The 19,501-nt window shown below is 48.7% G+C and overlaps 1 protein-coding gene across 2 annotated transcripts in view; it reads right to left on the bottom strand.

The window, feature by feature from the left end:
- The window catches only part of LOC143964534 (E3 ubiquitin-protein ligase RNF213-like), a 582,447-nt gene extending 568,308 nt beyond the window's left edge, over positions 1-14,139 (bottom strand). The window contains exon 1 of one of the 2 annotated variants that reach the window (XM_077474318.1): positions 14,099-14,139. The gene's annotated coding sequence lies outside the window, so the exon portion shown is untranslated. The remainder of the gene's footprint in view (positions 1-14,098) is intronic. The other variant, XM_077474320.1, reaches the window with a different exon arrangement.
- Between the last annotated feature and the right edge of the window lie 5,362 nt (positions 14,140-19,501).

Genomic DNA, 19,501 nt, shown 5'->3' with positions numbered 1-19,501 from the left:
GCTGTCCCCCCACTCCCCCTCCGTTCTGCTGCTGCTGCTGTCCCCCCACTCCCCCTCCGTTCTGCTGCTGCTGCTGCTGTCCCCCACTCCCCCTCCGTTCTGCTGCTGCTGTCCCCCACTCCTCCTCTGTTCTGCTGCTGCTGCTGTCCCCCACTCCCCCTCCGTTCTGCTGCTGCTGTCCCCCACTCCTCCTCTGTTCTGCTGCTGCTGCTGTCCCCCCACTCCCCCTCCGTTCTGCTGCTGCTGCTGTCCCCCCACTCCCCCTCCGTTCTGCTGCTGCTGCTGTCCCCCCACTCCCCCTCCGTTCTGCTGCTGCTGCTGTCCCCCCACTCCCCCTCCGTTCTGCTGCTGCTGCTGTCCCCCCACTCCCCCTCCGTTCTGCTGCTGCTGCTGTCCCCCCACTCCCCCTCCGTTCTGCTGCTGCTGCTGTCCCCCCACTCCCCCTCCGTTCTGCTGCTGCTGCTGTCCCCCCACTCCCCCTCCGTTCTGCTGCTGCTGCTGTCCCCCACTCCCCCTCCGTTCTGCTGCTGCTTTCCCCCACTCCTCCTCCGTTCTGCTGCTGCTGCTGTCCCCCACTCCTCCTCCGTTCTGCTGCTGCTGTCCCCCACTCCTCCTCCGTTCTGCTGCTGCTGCTGTCCCCCACTCCTCCTCCGTTCTGCTGCTGCTGCTGTCCCCCACTCCTGCTCCTTTCTGCTGCTGTCCCCCACTCCTGCTCCTTTCTGCTGCTGCTGCTGTCCCCCACTCCTGCTCCTTTCTGCTGCTGCTGCTGTCCCCCACTCCTGCTCCTTTCTGCTGCTGCTGCTGTCCCCCACTCCTCCTGCGTTCTGCTGCTGCTGCTGTCCCCCACTCCTCCTCCGTTCTGCTGCTGCTGCTGTCCCCCACTCCCCCTCCGTTCTGCTGCTGCTGCTGTCCCCCACTCCCCCTCCATTCTGCTGCTGTCCCCCACTCCCCCTCCGTTCTGCTGCTGCTGCTGTCCCCCACTCCCCCTCCGTTCTGCTGCTGCTGCTGCTGCTGCTGCTGTCCCCTACTCCCCCTCCGTTCTGCTACTGCTGTCCCCCACTCCCCCTCCGTTCTGCTGCTGCTGTCCCCCACTCCCCCTCCGTTCTGCTGCTGCTGCTGTCCCCCACTCCCCCTCCGTTCTGCTGCTGCTGCTGCTGTCCCCTACTCCCCCTCCGTTCTGCTACTGCTGCTGCTGCTGCTGTCCCCCACTCCCCCTCCGTTCTGCTGCTGCTGTCCCCCACTCCCCCTCCGTTCTGCTGCTGCTTTCCCCCACTCCTCCTCCGTTCTGCTGCTGCTGCTGTCCCCCACTCCTCCTCCGTTCTGCTGCTGCTGTCCCCCACTCCTCCTCCGTTCTGCTGCTGCTGCTGCTGTCCCCCACTCCTGCTCCTTTCTGCTGCTGTCCCCCACTCCTGCTCCTTTCTGCTGCTGCTGCTGTCCTCCACTCCTGCTCCTTTCTGCTGCTGCTGCTGTCCCCCACTCCTGCTCCTTTCTGCTGCTGCTGCTGTCCCCCACTCCTCCTGCGTTCTGCTGCTGCTGTCCCCCACTCCTCCTGCGTTCTGCTGCTGCTGCTGTCCCCCACTCCTCCTCCGTTCTGCTGCTGCTGCTGTCCCCCACTCCCCCTCCGTTCTGCTGCTGCTGCTGTCCCCCACTCCCCCTCCATTCTGCTGCTGTCCCCCACTCCCCCTCCGTTCTGCTGCTGCTGCTGTCCCCCACTCCCCCTCCGTTCTGCTGCTGCTGCTGCTGTCCCCTACTCCCCCTCCGTTCTGCTACTGCTGCTGCTGCTGCTGTCCCCCACTCCCCCTCCGTTCTGCTGCTGCTGTCCCCCACTCCCCCTCCGTTCTGCTGCTGCTGCTGTCCCCCACTCCCCCTCCGTTCTGCTGCTGCTGCTGCTGCTGCTGTCCCCTACTCCCCCTCCGTTCTGCTACTGCTGCTGCTGTCCCCCACTCCCCCTCCGTTCTGCTGCTGCTGTCCCCCACTCCCCCTCCGTTCTGCTGCTGCTGTCCCCCACTCCCCCTCTGTTCTGCTGCTGCTGTGCCCCCCACTCCCTAGTTTTCCTCCATCTCCCCCTCCATTCTGCTGTCCCCCTCCGTTCTTGTGGTGATTATTCTGTTAGTTTGACAAGTTAACTTATTTTGTTTTTGTAAACTGGCACTTTACAACAAATGTTGCACTGTATTTTCTGTGAAATATATATGCATATGAGCATATCTTTTTTTTTTTTTTTTTTTGGTGGGGGAGTGGATCTTGTGTGGGAGTTCCCACACTTTTATCCCCAGGACTTTACCCCTGGTTATTATGCCACCTTCAGGAGAGGACTAGGCAGAACATGTATTACATGTGAAAACAGCAGAATTGCATAGTTCCGCCCAGGGGGCGGTCCCTCTGGCAAAACCCCTCAGCCTGCCTCCTGCCGCTCAGTACCTGTGCTGTGTCAGTCAATGAACTTCAGAGAAAAGGATTTTACGGTGAGTACAAAAATCCTATTTTCTCTTTCGTTCATTGAAGGACACAGGTCCATTAAATCTTGACCGTATTGATGTCCCCAAGCAGTGTCAAAACAAGGGGTGGAAACAGCAAATCATACCTTCACCCACAGCCAGCGGCGCTCCTCAACGGAGGAGTTGCCATCTGAAACAGCAGCATCAGAACTTGCGGCCAACGTATGCATCAAAATGCGTTCACAACCAAAATGTAACTTCCTCTTACAAGAAAAAAAAAAAAAAAAAGTGTAAATTACAACTATTACACGGCCGCCTGCAAAACTTTGCGGCCAAAGCAAGCATCCGAGGATGCGCTTACATCAGTTTTGTAGAACTTTGTGAAAGTGTGAACGGACGACCAAGGAGGTCCCAATTGCCCTGGTGGAATGGGCTTGACAGGAAAGGACCACGATCTGTCTGATCCACCGGGAAATGGTGGACGACAAGACCGCCAGCCCTTTTTTCGGACCATCCACAGAAACAGAGTCTGACTTCAGGAAGGGAGCCGTGGCAGACAGATATACCCTTAGGGCCCGGACCACATCCAGGGAATGGAGGGCCACCTCCTTAGAATGTGTCGGCTTTGGACACAGGGATGGTAATACAATGTCCTCATTGAGATGGAATGCCGAAATAACCTTTGGAAGAAAAGAGGGTGGCGGACGTAGCACTGCCTTATCCTTGTGGATAACCAGATAGGGTGACTTGCAAGACAAGGCCGCCGCCAACTCAGAAACCGTCCTGGCAGATGTAATAGCCACTAGAAAGACTACTTTCTGAGAAAGAGTCAACAAGGGAATTTCCCTGATGTTCTCAAACGGCGGTTTCTGAAGCGCCGATAGCACCAGATTCAGATCCCACGGAGGCAGAGGTGGTCGAACTGGAGGGACTGCATGCCAAACCCCTTGCACAAAGGTGCTTACCAACAAGTGACATGCCAGGCGGCATTGCAAAAGGACAGCCAAGGCCAATATCTGTCCCTTGATGGTGCTTAAGGCCAGCTTCTGATCCACTCCTCGCTGTAAAAACAGCAGGATCCTGGAAACGGAATAGGTGCACGGGTGCCAACCCATCTCCTCACACTTGGAGATATAAGCCTTCCACTTACAATGGTAAATCTTCTGAAAATAATATTTTTGTGCCCTCAGCATAGTGGAGATTACAGAGTCCAACAGATCTTGGTCCCTTAGCACCTGACTTTCAACAGCCATGCCGTTAAAAACCAGCGACGATAAAGCAGGATGGTGTATCGGACCTTGCAATAGGAGGTCTTCTTACATTAGCAACCGCCAAGGGGCCTCTGCCACCAGGCGTACTAGGTCGGCGTACCAGGGACGCCGGGGCCAATCTGGGGCAATCAGTATCACTGGAATCCCCTCGGCGAAGCAGACGTAGCAACAGTTTGAGCGGAGGGAAGGCGTATATCAGCCGGGACTGCTCCCATGGAGCCACCAACGCGCCTGACGCATCCGCCCAAGGGTCTCTTGTCCTGGACACAAACCTCTGCACCTTTCTACTAAGCCGAGAGGCCAAGAGATTCACATATGGTGTACCTCACCACAGGCAAAGAAGCCTGAACACATCTCCGGATGCAATGACCATTCTCCCGGGTCCAGTATCTGGCGACTAAGGTAGTCCGCCTGCTAGTTTTCTACTCCCGGGATGTATATGACCGTCAGGGCCGGCACATGTCGCTCTGCCCACCAGAGTGAGCGATCTCGCATGCTGCAGCCAAGCTCCTTGTTCCTCCTTGATTGTTGACATCTGCCCCCGGCGTGTCGTTGTCTGACTGGATCCTGATCAGACGCCCTTGTAGCCTCATTGACCATGTGGAGAGACATAGCCTGCTCGATCGAAGCTCAAGCACGTTGACCGGTAACTGGGATTCCTCCCGCGACCAGAGGCCCTGGGTCGACTGTACCCCCAGCACTCCACCCCAGCCAGTGAGGCTGGCGTCTGTTGTGATTACCGTCCAATGAAGAGGTAGGAACAATCTCCCGGACAGAAGGGCCCGAGACCTCAGCCACCAGAGAAGAGAGTTGCTGACTAACTGGCTCACCCGAATCTGCCGATCCAGAGATAATGGAGATTTGTCCCATTTGGACAGTATCTCCTTCTGCAAGACTCTGGTGTGAAATTGGGCGTACGGTACCACCTCGCAGGAGGCTACCATGAGGTCCATAACTCACATGCAGAAACGCAGCGATGACCACCTGCGGTTCATCAACAACTTCAGATCAGGTGCCGTAGCACCACTGCTGATACCGATGCTCTAGAGAGCAGGGGGACTGTATCCAGGGCCGCATCACTGACATACTTAAGGCCGTGCACCAGCTGGTCTGCTAGTTCTACGCAGACAGGGGGAGACTGTTGCTTCTCCAATTCATGGTGCAATAGTTTTGCCCACTCAGTAAGGGTCTGCGACACGAATGCCACGGCCAGTACTGGTCGTAGCACTGACCCCACTACCATAAACATGGACCAGGCCACTGCCTCGGCTCTCCTGTCGGTAGGGTCCTTAAATGCAGGGGCCCCTTTCCACCGTAATCGTGGTTACTTTGTTTAACCTGGATATGGGGGGGGGGTCAATGCCCGGGGGAGTCGTCCATTTTTTAAGGAGGCTCTCTTCAAAGGGGTAACGCATTGCCATTCTATTTGGGACTGAAATGGTCCGTTGTGGGCTTCCCCATTCCTTGTATATGAATTTATCAAAATAAGTCAGATACGGAAACACCTTAGGTGTAGGGGCCAGTTTATGGGACCCAAAGGGGACTGACACCTCAGCAGAGGATCCTGCTGCAGCCTGTGTTTTCAGGGAATCCCGCACAGCGGTGACAAGTGCTCCAACTAGCACTTTTTCCTGCGCGGACCTGGACACGGAATCATCCTCGTTGTCCGGACGGTTCTGGTCAGCATCCTCTAACACATCAGAACAGGGACCGCCAGTCACCGCGTGGCCCGAGTCTGAATCAGAGCTCTCCCTAGAGGATTGGGGTGGGGGGGCAGGGGACTTTTTTTTAGCCCTCTTGGGACCGCAGGCCGCCTCCACCCTGGCAATGAACGTTTTCAGGACCACTGACAAAGCATCCAAGGGCACTGCACTATTTGCAGGCCAGCCGGTTGCCAATGCAGGGAGATCTGGGGAAGAAACCCCAGCTACTGACGCCATGCTGACCCACTCTGTCTGCCACCCTTGTGGACTTAGGACAAGGTGCTCGATCCCACCCTCCTAGCTGCTGACAGACTGACCGAGTGCTGTGCCGTGCTGCCGTTGACAGACCCAAGTGAGGAAAAGCCGATCAACGGCTCTTCCTGTTTATATCGTGAGCAGCCGTAATTGGACATGGCTGATCACGTGGTAAAGAGTCTCTGTCAGAGACTCTTTACCTAGATCAGAGTTGCGGTGTGTCAGCCTGGGGCCAGCGGCTTGATATCCTGGCGACGTATTATGACGTCCGGTCAGGATATTGCAACCACTTTGCCAACATCATATTGCAATATGGCAGGCTGCAAGTGGTTACGCACTTCAGCCCGGAAGGATTTATCCCCTTAATGACCAGGCCATTTTATGTGATACGGTAATGCATAGTTTTAACTCACAATTGCGCGGTCATGTGACGTTGTACCAAAAAAAATTGCTGTCCTTTCTATCCCACAAATAGAGCTTTCTTTTGGTGGTTTTGATCACCTCTGCGGTTTTTATTTCTTTCTACATCAGGGGACACAGAGCCATAGTAGTTACTATGTGGTTAATAGGCCACCTTTAGGTGATGGACACTGGCACACCCTAAAAACAGAAGTTCACTCCCTATATAACCCCTCCCACTACTGGGAGTGCCTCCGTTTTTTCGCAAGTGTCTAAGGTGTCGGCCATGAGTAAAGATGTGCTGTGCTGAGCTCCACTGGAGCAAGCCTTGCTGGGGTTAGCCATGCTGACCAGATCCATTCAAAGTGTCCTTTGATGGGCCTAAGGAATGGTACCCGGGCCTCATGTCCGAAGAAACAAGGTTTTGCCTGTGAATGCTTCTCTTTTTAGAGAGCTGGACCCTGGGATCCAGTACTTTTTGGTAGTAAGGCCATAAAGTTTTTACTGGCAGGGGTGCTGTTGCAGGTCTAGGATTGTGGGTTACCGCTAGGTTCCCCTGCTCCTGAAGGTTTCGGAGCCCATCGTGAAGGGTAAAGATTGGGTTTATCTCAGATAACCCTGCGGCGGGAAGGTAAGTGGAGTTTTCTAAGAAATATCTTTGGATTTTCTTATGAATATCTCCTTTAAGTATATAATGATGTCATGCCTATGTGTCACCACTGGGGGCAGTATTGAGCACTCACCGCCTTATGCTGGGTTCAGCACTGTGTCAGGAGCCATTACTTCCTCCTTTCTCCTCCGGCCAAAGCAGCAGATCCTCCGGTAAGCAAAAGGGGGGACTGGTCTCTCCTCCTGTGGCCCCCCATGTTGAAATTACCCCCCTCTGAAATCACTTAAAAAAAAAAACACTTGGCCGCTCAGCGGTGTGTCTCCCCCCCCCCCCCGAGGAAGTTTTTAAAAGCACTGTGTGTGTTGCTGCTGCTGACTGTGGAGGTGGCTTACTTCAGGTTTAGTGATACAGGCATTCCCCTTTGACACATTATTACTTTACTAGGCTAGGTATTAATAGCAGCTTTGTAGTGCTGGACTATAGCCTAGCAGTGTACATTCTTTTTGGTAGTGCTTCTGCATTGTGCTTCAGGCTATGAGTCGAAGAGGGACCAGGAACTCCTCAAAGGGTTCTAAGGGCTCGATGGTTTCACAACAACCTAAATCCATTTCCAAAAGAATGTAATCTTCCTCTTAAGCCCCATACACACTATCAGATTTTCTGATGATTTTTTCCTTCAGATTTACCAAAACTATATAATATGAGGTCAAACTTTAGGAGTTTCAATTTGTATGCAATCAGGCAGGCCCTTCTACTACATGGTTTTGGTGTGTGTATGGGGCTTTAGAGTGATGCGGCCGGTCAGACTGAGCCAACAGTTTTTACAACTGTTGTTGTTGCAGCAGCGCTGGCCACTTCAGCCCCTATATCACACAGGAGGATAATTCTTCTACAATTTCTAATTTGGAAAAGAAAATTGATGCTATGATCACTCTCCATAGTGGGTCTAAACGTAGCAGATCCCCATCCAGTGCTCAGGACCCGCATATTGAGGTGCAGGAGGCTGGGGATCAGGAAGATCTTCCAAGAGATTTAGAAGATACTAATATATCCTCTTCCGAGGATCCTAATATAGAGGGAGTAGTATCACAGGACAGTTTGCTTGTCCACCCTCTTACTAAATTGGTTCGTTCAAACTTTTTGGTGCCTGCAGAGCAGTCTCTTGGTGAACCCACCTCTGGTTTGGGATCACTAAACCCCCCCATCTGGGGATACTTTTCCTATTCATTCATGGCTAAAAAATCTTATATATTCTGAATGGGAACACCCGGATAAACAGTTTTATCCTGACAGCTACAGGGCGGTTGCTTAACTCTGGGAGGACGTGCATTGACGTCCTCCTAGAGTGGCGCGCACTCGAGAAAATCTGTGACCGCCAGGCATCACGGATCACGGTAAACGGCCGCTCATCGTGGCCGTTTACTACGTGATCCCTCTGTCAATTGTACCGAGGGGAGAGATCGTGACAGCAGCGCTGTGGGCTGGATCTGTAGTGCCCACAGCGTTGCTGACTGCCAATTAACCCTGCAAAGCCCTGCCAATACTCTGCAACACCTGCCAATACCCAGCAATACCTGCCAATACCTAGCATGACCAGCCAATACCCAACAATACCTGGCATTACTCTGCAATACCTGCCAATACCCTGCAATACCTGGCATTACTCTGCAATACCTGCCAATACCCAGCAATACCCTGCCATACCCAACAATACCCAGCCATACCTGCCAATACTGCCAATACCCAGCAATACCTGCCAATACCTGCCAATACCCAGCAATACTTGCCATTACTCTGCAATGCCTGCCAATAGCCAGCAATACCTGCCAATATCCAGAAATACCTGCCAATACTCTGCCAACACCCAGCAATACCTACCAACACCCAGCAATACCTGCCATTACTCTGCAAAACGCAACAATACCTTGCCAATACCTGCCAATATCCAGCAATACCTTGCCAATATCCAGCAATACCTGCCAATACTCTGCAATACCTGCCAATACTCTGCAATACCTGCCAATACTCTGCAATACCTGCCAATACCCTGCAACGCCCTGCCAATACCCTGCAATGCCCTGCCAATACCCTGCAATGCCCTGCCAATACTCTGCAATACCCAGCGATACCCTGCAATACTCGGTGATACCCAGCCATACCCAGCCATGCTTGGCCCTACTCGGCCATGCTCGGCTGTACTCGGCCTCTGTATGTGGCCAGGCTGTGGAAGTCTCACACGTGTGGTATTGCCATACTCCGGAGGAGTAGGAGAATCCATTTTGAGGTGTCATTTTTGGTATGTACGTGCTATGTGTTAGAAACATTGTATAAATTGACAACTTTGTGTTAAAAAAAAAAAGCATTTTAACCACTTCCCACCCACTGGCCGCCATATGACATCCTTGGCTTTGTGCAGGGATATCTGAATGATGCCTGCAGCTACAGGAATCATTCAGATATCAGCTTTTTCAGCCGGCGAATCCCTACACCATAAAAATTATCATAACGGCTGTTCCACTACTTGATCGTTCTTACGGGAGGCGAGAGGGGAAGTCCCCCCCCCTGCCACTCTCCGGTGCTTCTACTGACTCACCACTACGATCGAAGCCAGAAAGGTTGTTTTTTTTTTTATTTCAGGCTTCCCAGGCTAGAGGTGACATGTGGGGTCTTATTGACCCTATATCTCACTGTAAAGAGGACCTGTAATGCCATATTCCTATTAAAGGAATGTTTGCATTCCTTGTAAAAGGAATAAAAGTGATCAAAAAATAGATTTTTGGGGAAAAAAAGTGCCAAACTAAAATAAATAAAGTAAAATGAAAAATAAATAAATAAATAAAATAAAAATGTAAAGCGCCCTTGTCCCCATGCAGAAGAGAACGCATACGTAAGTCCTGCTCACCAGTCCTGCCATTCGGTTTAGCCACTGCACCGCAGGTGTTCTCAAAGATTCTGGCACCTCCTTTAGCTAGATTAAGGGCCCAGGGCATAACTGTTGTAGCCTATTTAGACGATCTACTTTTAATAGACCATTCAGTCTCTGGTCTAAACCAAAGTTTAATCGCAGCTGTAAACTACCTGGAATCTCTGGGTTGGATACTCAACCTAGAAAAATCCTCCTTAAAACCATCTATCTTAGTGGTGTCCAAACTGTGGCCCTTGAGGCACTATTTAATTCACAGACACCAGCAAAGGGGCACAATTCCTCCCACTGGCAGAAACAATGGTCCACAATTCCTCACAACACCAATAATGGGGCGCAATTCATCCCAATGACACAAACAATGGGGCCCAATGACACCAACGATGGGGCCCAAATCCTACCAATGACACCAATAATGGGACATCGTTTACTCCAACTGATACCGGAAAATGATCTGCTCCCGATGGCCTCAGTCCGGCCCCCCTAAAGTCTGAAGGTCTATAAACTGGCCCTTTGTATAGAAAGTTTGGAGACCCCTGCTCTACCCGACAACCCGGCAACTGTCAGTCTATACTATTGTGCAGCTGCGCCCCACACAGCCGTGTCATTCATAGGGGTGATGAATTAACAAATTAACAGTCTCATTTGCCAATGCAGTAGAATGATTGCAGATATCAATAGAACACAAGTGCAGCAACTGCCACACTCATAGTCCATTGACTCTCAACTCTCTAAGTCTACTTTTACACTGAGGTGCTTTACAGATGCTATAGCACTAAAAATATCACCTATAAAGCGTCTCTCCTGTCACGCCAGTGTGAAAGACAGAGGTCTTTCACACTGAAGCGCTGCGCTGGCAGGCACATCTTTAAGGCACTTTAGGGGCGGTGTATAGACCGCTCCCTAAAGCGCCCCTGTCTTGAAATCAATGGGCAGCAGCATAGCTTTAAAACCCTTTTTTGGCTGCTAGCAGGGGTTCAAAGTGATGGTAAAGCGCTGCTAAAAATGGCGGCAATTTACATAGTTACATAGTTAGTTAGGTTGAATAAAGACACCAGTCCATCCAGTTCAACCTGAGTCAGGTGTCTACATTTGTCCCTATCCCTGAACATTGCACACTCACATCAGTCCCTACCCTCAAGGAGCCCACAATCCAATTCATATACTAGGGCCAATTTTGGACAGAAGCCAATTAACCTACCTGCATGTCTTTGGAGTGTGGAAGGAAACTGGAGTATCCAGAGGAAACCCACACAGGCACAAGGAGAACATGCAAACTCCAGGCAGGTAGTGTCGTGGTTGGGATTCAAACCAGCGACCCTTACTGCTAGGTGAGAGTGCTAACCAGTACACCACTGTGCCACCCAGATTTACCACCAATGCCCCAATGCCTCAGTGTGAAAGTACCCTAACTGAAAGCTTGTACCTTGGTACAGCCAAGGAGATGGAGGGAAAAGTTTTTAGGTGCCTGTGCAATGCACTCACAATCCACTGATCAAAGTTACAATACTTTGCTTATTCTTTTTCTGCAAATGTGAGTGTATTTATATTGGCAAAATGTGCACTTTTAAAGTCTTCAATGTAGTTGTAAAATCATTTTTTTTTTTTTAAACAAACAGGTTTATACCTACCTGCAAAAGTTTTTAGGTGCCTGTACAATGCACCCACAATCCACTGATCAAAGTTACAATACTTTGCAGGGTCATTTGGCAAAAATTTTGGTAAACTCATTCTTTTTCTGCAAATGTGGTGTGGTTTATACCTACCTGCTCTGTGCGGGAGCAGGTACCAGGTCAGCTCCCACTTGGGCTCAGATTACCTACATGATCAGAGCGGATCCCCCTCCCTCCCTGCAGTCTCCTGGGACATGTCACAGGTCCCAAAAGACTGAGGGTCATTAACAAAGAGCAGAGTGTAGCTGAATGTGACACCCCAAGCAACACAGCCAGCTGCCCACCATTATTATTTTGGCGCCTGGAACACGAAAGCTAATGATCAACTGGCCCAGGTAAGGACGGCGCTTGATCCCCAGCCAGGTAAGTGCCCCTCTATTAAAAGTCAGCAGCTACAGGATTTGTAGCTGCTGACTTCTTCCCCACCCCAGAGTGAACCTCCTATTTAACCACTTCAATACCAGCCACTTTCGGCCATTCCTGCCCAGGACAATTTTCAGCTTGCAGCACTGTCACATTTTGAATGACAATTAAGAGGTCATGTAACACTCTACCCAAACTAATTTTTTTGTATTTTCTTCCCACAAATAGAGCTTTCTTTTGTTCATATTTGATCACCTCTGGGGTTTATATTTTTTGCTAAACAAAACTAAAAAAGACCAACATAAAAAAAAAAAAAAAAAGTTTTTCTTAGTTTTTGTCATAAAATTTTGTTTTCCCCTTCACTTACGAGTACTGAAAGTGGCACTGATGGGCATGAATAGGCAGCACTGATATGCAGCACTGATGGGCAGCACTGATGATGAGGTACTGAGAGATTACTGACAGGTGTTACAGCTGGGCACTGATTGGCACAGTGGTGGGCACTGATTGGCACTCTTTATTGTTGGGACACTGCTGGGCACTGATTTACAGGTGATTTGCACAACTGAGGGGGCTGTGCTGATTATCAACACAGATGCCCCCTGACAGGGAGAGCCACTGATCTCCCTGTCAACGTGAACCGAGAAATGCCATTTACATGGTTCATATGATGATCGGCTGTGATTGGTCACAGCTGATCACGTGGTCTGACAGAGGCTCCTTATCACGATCAGAGATGCGGCGTGTCAGACTGTTATGCCGCATTCGCGATCAGCGAGCGTGCCCCCACGGGCATATGCGCCGGCCCGTTCTCCTGCTGGACGTCATATGATGCCCAATCAGGACAACAGAACCACTTCCCGACCCCATTCTGCATATGGCGGGCAGGAAGTGGTTAACCACTTTACATCCGCCCTATAGCAGTAGCTGTGTGCCAGATATATATATATATATATATATATATATATATATATATCTCTATCTCACTTCTGGGTAGAGAGCGCGCATGTGCTTCTACTGTGATTACACACAGCGGAAGTTGATCGGTGGGTGCCGAGTATGCAATGTCCACCAGCACTCCGCCAATTGTCAGGCAGAGACACTGGCTAGGCACACAGTTAACCCTGTGCTCGCCCCTGATGTTAACCCCTTCCCAGCCAGTGTCATTAGTACATTGACAGTGCATATTTTTAGCACTGATCACTGTACTAATGTCACTGGTTCCCAAAAGTATCGCCATAATTACTAGTAAAAATTGAAAATATCCCATAGTTTGTAGACGCTCTAACTTTTGCGCAAACCAATTTATATATATGCTTAGAGATGGGCTCGAGCATGTTCAGGATCCCTCCTGCTCCATCCTGCCAGGAAGCCGACACTGCACATGGCTAATCACAGGCAGTGAGAAATTTCCCGATCTGTGCAGCTGCAGACCGGGAAACGTCTCACTGCCTGTGATTAGTCGCACGCAGTGACGGCTTCCTGGCGGGATCCTATACGAATATTGGGATTTGTTTACCAAAAATATGTAGCAGAATACATAAATTTATGAAGAAATTCAATTTTTTTTTTCAATTCTTTTGTTATATGTATACGGTGTATAGCAAGAAGTAAACAAAAAATATTTTTAATCAAAATTGGCAGTCTTTTTTGGTTATAGTGGGAAAAAAAAAAACAGTGGCGACCAATTACTACCAAAAGAAACCTCTATTTGTGGGGAAAAAAAGATATACATTTTATTTGGGTACAGTGTCACACACCCGCGCAATTGTCAGTTAAAGTAATGCAGTGCAGTATCGCAAAAAATGGCCCTGTCCAGAGGTCAAGTGGTTAAGGTGAAAAATGTTTAGGCTTTAGAACCACTTTAAGACATGGCCTCCTAGAAAAGTATAAAGTATACAGGATAGGCGCAGTTTTACGTCCCGCAGTTAGTGGCAGGGTCCCTTTATGCTACTGTACACCGAGCTAAGCCTGGCATTTGTTGGATACAAAATGTCAACTTTCAGAACTCATGTATGAAAACAACAGACGCCGCAATGTATCAATGTATCACACTATGGACACACAAAAAAAAAAAAAAACTTACGTGGTGAGCAGGGTGACCCGTTCTCAGGAAATGTTTATAAACAAAGTTATGATGATCACATGATTGAACTTTGAACAAACAGGATATAGTCACATGAAGTCATACTCTCCATCTAGCAGACACTATCTTTGTATTGTGGGCATGTCCAGCCATATTCTACAAGTATTGACCTGCTTTAGCTGGAAAGATATGCTGCTATTTACATAGTTTTAGCACAGAGTAACAAATGATATCAGTTCACTACACAGCAAAGAGAACAATACACATTGAGATCTGAGGAGTGCAACCCATAATATCCTTCTTCAAATAAACCTGATCAAGCATTATTGACACAAGCAGCAGAACAGAAATACATCCACATTGACAAATCCACCCACCAGCCTATGGAAAATGCACAGCATCCAGCTAGCTACACTTCCGTCTTCACATAGAAGCAAGAGAATAGTACTGCATCAGGTGATCATCCAGCCAGCCAATCAGCACTGAATATGTAAATTTATTGTTCAGGGGAAATCGTCTTGCATTAAAGAGACATTATTTGTAACTGTGTGAGCTGAAATGGAAAGATACAATTTACAGTTTACAGATACAATTCTTACTTTCTTTTTGTATGCAAAAAAAAAAAACTTTATTAACCCCCATAGACATTCCAAATAATAGTAATAAATGCACCCATATTTGCAAAAAATAAAAATAAAAAGTGCGTGTTTTGTACTGGAAAACAATGTAGGAATGGGAAATATATTGCCAGCACCATGTTGAAAATGCATCACACTTGCGATCTGCAGCGGGTGTCAGTGCAATCCTAACGGCACCCTAAAGCATTTGCTTGCACCGGATCGCATGGTACAGTAGTACCATGCAATCCAATTTTTTGTAAAGTGGTGCATGCACACGGACTTTAAGTTCATACTAAAGTCTCTTTTTTTTTTTTTTTTTTTTTTTTTTTAACATGTTATTCTTACCTGCTCTGTGAAATGGTTTTGCACAGAGCAGCCCAGTTCCTTCTCTTCTCGGGTCCCTCACTGGCTCTCCTGGCCCCTCCCTCCCTCACTCAAGCTGAGCTGCAGCTCCGTGTTTTCATCAGACACAGAGCCGCGGTTCAGCCCCGCCCCCTCTTACTCCTGATTAGTTAATGGACTTTGATTGACAGGCCGCAGCACTCGTGCACATTGTTGGATAGCGAGGGGGCTCAGGTAAGTATTAGGGGAGCTGCTGCACACAGGTTCTTTTTTATCCTAATGCATAGAATGCATTAAGATAAAAAAAAAACTTCTGCCTTTACAACCACTTTAATTTCAGCCCATTTAAGCCAGTTGACACCAGAATGCAGTGTGGTGAGTTCCAAATGCACTGCAGTTGCGATCTACAGTGGATGTCAATAATACGTTAAGGACACCCCACATACAGGTTGCAAACGCAATGTGTTTGCCCACACAGGATTGCATGGTACAAAAGTAAATGTGATCTGGTTGCAGTGAGTTTTCAAATTTAGTGCATGCACAATAATTTAATGGGCTGAAATAGAACTGCACAGAACTGCATGTGAATTGCAGAGCAATTGATTCCCGGTGTGAATGGGCCTTCAAATGAATGGGCTGAAATTGCACTGCACACACGGAATGTGAATCGCACAGGAACGTGCTGTGTGTGAACCAGCTCCTATTAAATATATACTGTATATACACTATATTACCAAAAGTATTGGGGCGCCTGTCTTTACGCGCACATGAACTTTAATGGCATCCCCCTCTTAGTCAATAGGGTTCAGTATTGAGTTGGCCCACCCTTTGCAGCTATAACGGCTTCAACTCTTCTGGGAAGGCTGTCCACAAGGTTTAGGAGTGTGTCTATGGCAATGTTTGACCATTTTAAACATATTTGTGAGGTCAGGCACTTATGTGGACGAGAAGGCCTGGCTCCCACTCTCCACTCTAATTTATTCCAAAGGTGTTCTATCGGGTTGAGGTCAGGATTCTGTGCAGGCCAGTCAAGTTTCTCCACCCCAAACTCGCTCATCCATGTCTTTATGGACCTTGCTTTGTGCACTGGTCTAAATCATTTGGTGGAAGGAGGATTATGGTGTGGGGTTGTTTTTCAAGGGTTGGGCTTAGCCCCTTCCAGTTCCAGTGAAGGGAACTCTTAAGGCGTCAGAATACCAAGACATTTTGTATGGGGTGACTCTGGTACAGTTCTTGGGTGGATGTGGGATAGGCTTCCCTGAATAAATTAGTTTTCAGGGATCTCCTAAAGGTGGACAGGGTAGGGGTTGATCGGACTTACTGGGACAGGAAGTTCGAGAGGATGGGAGACGCTCTAGTGAAGTCCTGTAAGCGAGTGTGGGAGGAGGTAACAAGGGAGCTAAAGAGCAGGAGGTCCTGGGAAGAGCGGAGGGGCCGAATTGGGCAATATCTGCAGATGAAGTTGGTGAGGTAGCTGGGGGCGATGTTGTGGATGGCCTTGTATGTTTTGGTTAGTATTTTGAATTTTATACGGTGGGGTAGTGGAAGCCAGTGAAAGCATTGGCAGAGAGGGGCAGCAGTCACAAATCGGTTAGTGAGGTGAATGAGTCTAGCAGCAGCATTCATAATAGACTGAAGGGGGATAGCCTGTGTAAAAGTAGGCCATTAAGGAAAGAGTTGCAGTAGTCAAGGTGGGAAATAACCAAGGAGTGAATAAGTTGCTTTGTGGTGTTGTTAGTCAGGAAGGGGTGAATTCTGGAGATGTTATGGAGGTTAAGGCACAAAGATTTGTCCAGTAATTGGATGTGGGGGCTGAAGGAGAGGTCAGAGTCTAGGATTGCACCCAGCACCCTGGCATGTGTGGAGGGACCAATGGTTGTGCTGTTGATCTTAATGGTAAAGTCATGGGCAGGGGACCGGGAAGGAGGAAATATAACAAGCTCAGTTTTAGAAAGATTGCCTTTGAGAAAGTGGGGTGACATCCATACTGATATGTTCTTCAGTAAGTTTGTGATCCGTGAGGAGATCGAGGGGGTGAGATGAGGAGTGGAGAGATAGATCTGGGTGTCTTCGGCATCAAGGTGGTATTGGAAGCCATGGGAGGTTATCAACTGGTCCAGCGAAGAGGTTCAGAGAGATAACTGGAGGGGCCCAAGGATGGAGCCTTGAGGTACCCCAATAGAAAGAGGACGAGGAGCGGAGGAGGTGGAGTTGTAAGTGACACTGAAAGTGCACTGAGATAGGTAGAGGGAGAACCAGTATAAAGCAGAATCATGGAGGCCAAGGGAGTAGAGTTTGTTTTCTGAGGAGGAGCCGGTGGTCAACTGTGTCGAAGGCAGCAGAGAGGTCCAAGAGTATGAGTATGGAGTACTGGCTATTAGTTTTAGCAGTTGGTAGGTCGTTGGTGAGTTTTAGTAGGGCATTTTGAGTGGAATGGTGTGGGCGTAAGCCGGACTGTAGGGGATCGAGAAGGTTGTTGTCAATGAGGTAGCAACTCCTTTGGTTGTGGACAAGGCGTTCAATGAGCTTGGAGGCAAATGGGAGAAAATGGGAGCAAATGGGAGCAGATAAACAGGTGGGGTCTAGTGAGGGTTTTTTAAATATGGGGGTGACCATTGCATGTTTGAGCGGGGAGGAAAAGCTGCCAGAGGAGAGGGAGAGGTTGAAAATGTAGGTTAGGGAGTTTAGGATAGAGCAGGAAGGTGGTCACAGTAATTGTGAGGGGACCGGGTCCAGGGAATAGGTGGTGAGGTGGGAGATGGAGAGGAGTTTGTCAACTTCCTTGGTGGTAACAGGGCAGAAGCAGGAGAGTAATGAGTGCGGAGTTGGGCCTGATGGGTTGGTAAGGGGAGGAAGTTGGATGCTGGATATCTCCTCAGGAATTGTCGATTTAGCTTTTAAAATGGTTAGCAATCTCCTGAGCGGTAAGCAAGTGTGTGGGTGAGGGCAGTGGGGGGTGAAGTAAGGAATTAAGGGTAGAAAAGAGTTGACGAGGTTTGGATGAGATGATTTTTATATATGCGTGTGTGTGTGTAGATAGATAGATAGATAGATAGATAGAGATATATATATATATATATATATATATATATATATATATATATATACACATACACATACACAGTGGCAGAATTCCCATGGTTGCACTTGCGGGGGGCCCCAAGATGTCAGAGATAGTAAGCAATGTAAAGAACTGGCCTATCTAGAGGGGGGGGGAATCCACAGGTCAATTGAAATACATCTAGTATAGAGAAAGAACGAAGGTAAAAGTGAATAAGAGGGGGGAAAAGAGGGAGGGAGAGATAACAGAGGGCAAAAAAACATATACTTCACTTTATTCCCTCCAACCCCCTTAGCCTGCAGAGAATCCATTCTGCTACATTTGACAGACCCAGGGAGGGGTGAAGTTCTTTAGAACAAGGTGTGGGAAATTTGTGTTCTGTGCGGGTTTCCCACACCCTGTGTTCAAAGCGCACTGAAGTTGTGATCTGCAGCTGGTGTTTATTTTAAGTTACTAACACCCCAACGCAGGTTGCACATAGCACGTTTGCCTACACCAGATCACATGGTACAGAAGTGCCATGCGATCCAGTTGCAGTTTTTTATTAAAAGTAGTGCATGCAGTATTTTTAGTGTGCTCATCATGTCAGGGAGCCTGAAAATCCCTAGTCTCTTGAAGATCATACTGTACATGCACACGTTTTTTCTGCTATCCTGAAAATAAGTAATATTTTAAGAATTTTTTAGCTTGCACAATACTGGGGACAAAGGTGCTTAATTGAATATAAGTGTTGATGTGTATATAAATCTTTACTTGAAGCTCTATCAACTTTGCTCAGTTAAACGAGTACTATTTATACCTCGGCCAGGTTAGCCCCCCCCCCCCCCCATATCAAAATTTTTGAAAAACTCTTATGCAGTTTATTAGATCTTTGTTAGATCAGGTTATATCAACCATTGTTTGCGTTAGATCTCACACAGAAGAAGCAATATTAACAGTTGTTTGCTGGGGGGGGGGGGGGGCTAACATGTCATCAGCCCCCCCTTATCAAAAAATTAGCTATTTTGGAAGCTATTTGTTAGATTCGGTAAGATCAAGTGGTTTTAACATTAGGTCTCACATAATTAGAGACTTATTAAAGCGGGGTTCCACCCTAAAGTGGAACTTCCGCTGATCGGAACCCTCCCCCCCTCCGGTGTCACAATTGGCACCTTTCAGGGGGGAGGGGGGTGCAGATACCTGTCAAAGACAGGTATTTACACCCACTTCCGGGCATAGACTCCCACGGGAGTCTATGCCTCTTCCTGTCCCTGCGCGCTGTCTGCTGGGACTCACACGGGTCCCAGAGACAGCACGGACAATTCCTATTGCGCTGTGCGACTCGCGCATGCGCAGTAGGGAACTGGGAAGTGAAGCCGCAGCGCTTCACTTCCTGATTCCCTCACCTAGAATGGTGACGGCAGCAGCCGAGAGCCGAGCGATCGATCGACCTCGGCATCGCTGGACCCCGGGACAGGTGAGTGTCCATTTATTAAAAGTCAGCAGCTGCAGTATTTGTAGCTGCTGGCTTTTAATATTTTTTTCCACAGTGCAATCCTGCTTTAAGTTTATTATTGAGGGGGGGCTGCCTGCCCTTTTCAAATTTTATGGCCAAAAATAATTCAGGCTAATAGATATTTGTTAGAGTCGGTATGATCAAGTGGTTTTAACGTTAAATCTCACATAATTTCAGAGATATTCCACATAAAAATAGAGATATTAGGTGGTACATAAGGACGGGTTAGCCCCCGAACTGCAATTTTCTGGCCAAAAATAAT

This window comes from Lithobates pipiens, unplaced genomic scaffold (assembly GCF_037356315.1).
Source record: "Lithobates pipiens isolate NorthernLeopardFrog02 unplaced genomic scaffold, aLitPip1_a1.2 Scaffold_8, whole genome shotgun sequence".
NCBI lineage: Eukaryota > Metazoa > Chordata > Amphibia > Anura > Ranidae > Lithobates > Lithobates pipiens.
This window is presented reverse-complemented; position numbering and strand designations above follow the sequence as displayed.